Source organism: Egretta garzetta, unplaced genomic scaffold (genome assembly GCF_000687185.1).
Source record: "Egretta garzetta isolate BGI_Z169 unplaced genomic scaffold, ASM68718v1 scaffold299, whole genome shotgun sequence".
Taxonomy (NCBI): Eukaryota; Metazoa; Chordata; class Aves; order Pelecaniformes; family Ardeidae; genus Egretta; species Egretta garzetta.
In genome coordinates, this window is record NW_009260696.1 from 1,479,635 (window position 1) to 1,482,565 (window position 2,931).

Genomic DNA, 2,931 nt, shown 5'->3' on the forward strand with positions numbered 1-2,931 from the left:
TCCCAATAACCTTCAGCTTCCCCGAGCCTATATGTATGACAAAGACAGACCTTTAAAATGTTGGACAGAGACCCAAATTGAAGGGCACTGTGATAAATTCTGGCAGAGGTTTGACATGATGGGAAATTCATTCCTCCCACATAAATTATTTTCTGCACTTTTCAGGCTTTAGCCTTTTACTGTGCATTTTCAGCAATAAACAGTGAAATATGACATTATTTACTTGTGAAGCACTAATAATGCGTACACGCCATAAAACCTGATGATGCTCTGGAGAGCTCGCCGTCACCAGCATAAACACGGGGAAAACGGAACGTGCCGGGGACCCTGCGCAGGGCTGGCTGCGTGTGCCCCAGCTGTTTCCCTGCTTTATGCCTCCCTGAAGCATCACTTATCGCCGGCAGCTCAATTTATTCCCTGCTGACTTAGCTCCCCAAACACATGGGATGCCCTCTCCTTTAGGGTTCAGCTCTCTTGATTTTATAAACATCCCTCAGCTACTCTATTGCTACCTGACCCAGCTTGTTTAGTGACACATCCCCGGCAGAGCCGAACTCAGCAGAGGCCGCGAGAAGGGATAAAACCTGAGCCTTGCTAAACCCCACCACCGGGGTTGCCGTGCTTGGGCACAGTTAACTTGGCATGGCTGGCTGCAGGGGAGAAGTGTCGGAAGTGATTTTCAGCATGCGTGGATAATGCCGTAATGAAGTCCAGATACTTTAACTTTCCTGCATGATTTTCTTTTTTTTTTTTTTTTCTTGAGGCCTTTCACATTGATGTGGCTTGACTTCATGTTACCGAGCTTTGGGTTAGCTTAACCTGGCTTTGCATGTTCAGACATAGCCATGCCCACCCCGCATCCTCGTACCCACTCCGTGTCCTTGGCACTGCTGTCCTTGGCTCTGGGGGCTGGGAGCCGGCTGGATCTGCAACAGCAGCCTCCTCCCGGAGAAGAGGTCTGTGGGATGCGTTTGTGGCATCCCAGCGGTACCGTTTCTTTCATTATGCCAAGCCAGGGGAGTTTCAGATGAAATTAAAGGTGAAGCCTGGGATGCCCCTGGGTGCTAGCAAGGCTCTGAACACAGAGGAATTCCTGCAGAAACCCCGGTAAGGGCTTGGGTTAACCGTGCGGGGTAGCTAGGTCAGTCCTTGTCACCCCTTGGGGCTTGGGCAGCGTGAGGAGAGCGGTTTGCTTATCGAATCCTCAAAACACCTGAAAGAACAGAGCTGGCAGCACAGTTAGCCTGCCTGCGAGCGGGGAGGAGGAACCTGGCCTCCTCCAAAGAAAATACGAAGCGGCTTTGGCCATATCTATTATCATTATTGGAGCTGTCAGCTGAGATTCAATACAGAGCTGTAGATAGATGTATAGAGGCCAGCTTCCACGCTGACTTACCACAGCAGTGAAGGAGCCAGCTCCTGTCTCGTTTGTGCTCATTTAATCCCATTGATTTCACTGGAGCTGAGGGTGAGGAGGACGGCAGCATCGGGCTCTACAGACCGTGGCTCAGGGCACCAGCTTGGCTCATCCCCCTTGTCCTCCCTGCACCATCCCCAGGAGATGACAAGGGGGGGATTTTCAAACCCCAGGACCAATGAGCAGGGATGAGCTCTTCTGGAATAAAAGATTTTGCCCTAAATCAGGTCACTGGGAAGCTGGACCGTAACCCCCTCATTTTCTGATTTCTATTATTCTCCCCCTGTGGTACATTCTTACAGCATAACTGGTTTGCTCCATCTTAAGGTTGTACCAAGAAAGAGAGACCGGTCACTATTTTAACAGGAGTTAAGCCATATTTCTTCTGTTTTCCAGCCCATTCCACAGAGCTGTGCAGTCGTCAATCTCAAAGAAGCAGGGCCACATCAATTCTCCTGCCCATTATAAAAATATTGTGTCAGGAGTTAAATCCCTATGGGGTGCTGATTTACCTTGAGTATCTATACATGTCTGTAGAAAATGAGAATATTCAGGAGAGGTAGTCAGTCTGGTCTAGGACTACAGCTAGAGTTTGCTGTCCGGATTAATTAAAGGGCTGCAGAGGCTGTGAATGTGATTACCTCTTCTTCTTATCTTATTCCAAAGTCCATGCAATATCTACAGGGTTTCAAAGTTATGTATGTTTTTTAAAAAATCAATAGCAGTGGAGTCCTCATTATCACCACCCTACAAATAAAGTTGTGAGAAGCAGAGAAAAGAACATGTTGGTGTGGAAACAGGCTTCGCCTTTACGCTTGCGAGTGGATTTTCCTCATGAGAAAAACTATTGAAAATCTCGAAAATTATTAATGCAAAACAAAAAAACCCCTGTAACCCACCATCATCACCTCCTGCAGGTGAGGCTTTAAAAAGGGGTTGAATGCTCAGGATCGGGTACTTGAGGTAAAACAGGTGTTGGATTTTGGCTTGGCCACCAAATTCCAGCCTGCAAATTCTTCTGTATCTTTTTCTCCATGGACAAGGACAGTTTTAACAATAGGTCCCTGCAGAGGACCTGGTAGGACCTCAAGAGACAGAGATGAGGCCATTCTTTGGCCCCAAGAGCTGAACACAGATACCTCAAATCTTCCCTTCTCCCGAGGCATGTGGGTCTCAAGTAATTGCTGCTATGCAAATCACTCTCATTAATTGAGAGTGTATCATGTAAGAGGAGGGGAGAGTTTATACCTGCAAAGGATGCTTTCTTCCATTCATCTCACGGGGAACTCGCCCTTGCTCCACTTGTGCCCTCCTTTGCTGCCACCGCCAGCCGGACCTTTAGATGGAGGAAGGCAGCTTTATTTTACCCAAGGGCTGTGCTGATTTGGGGCATCTGTTGGTGGCTCAGCACCAGGCTGGCAAGCTGGGGTGGGACCCTCCAGCTGCAAAGGGGTTCAGGCATTGCCTCTGCCATTGCGTGTCTTCCAAAAGCCGCTGCCACCGCCCTGTTGGCT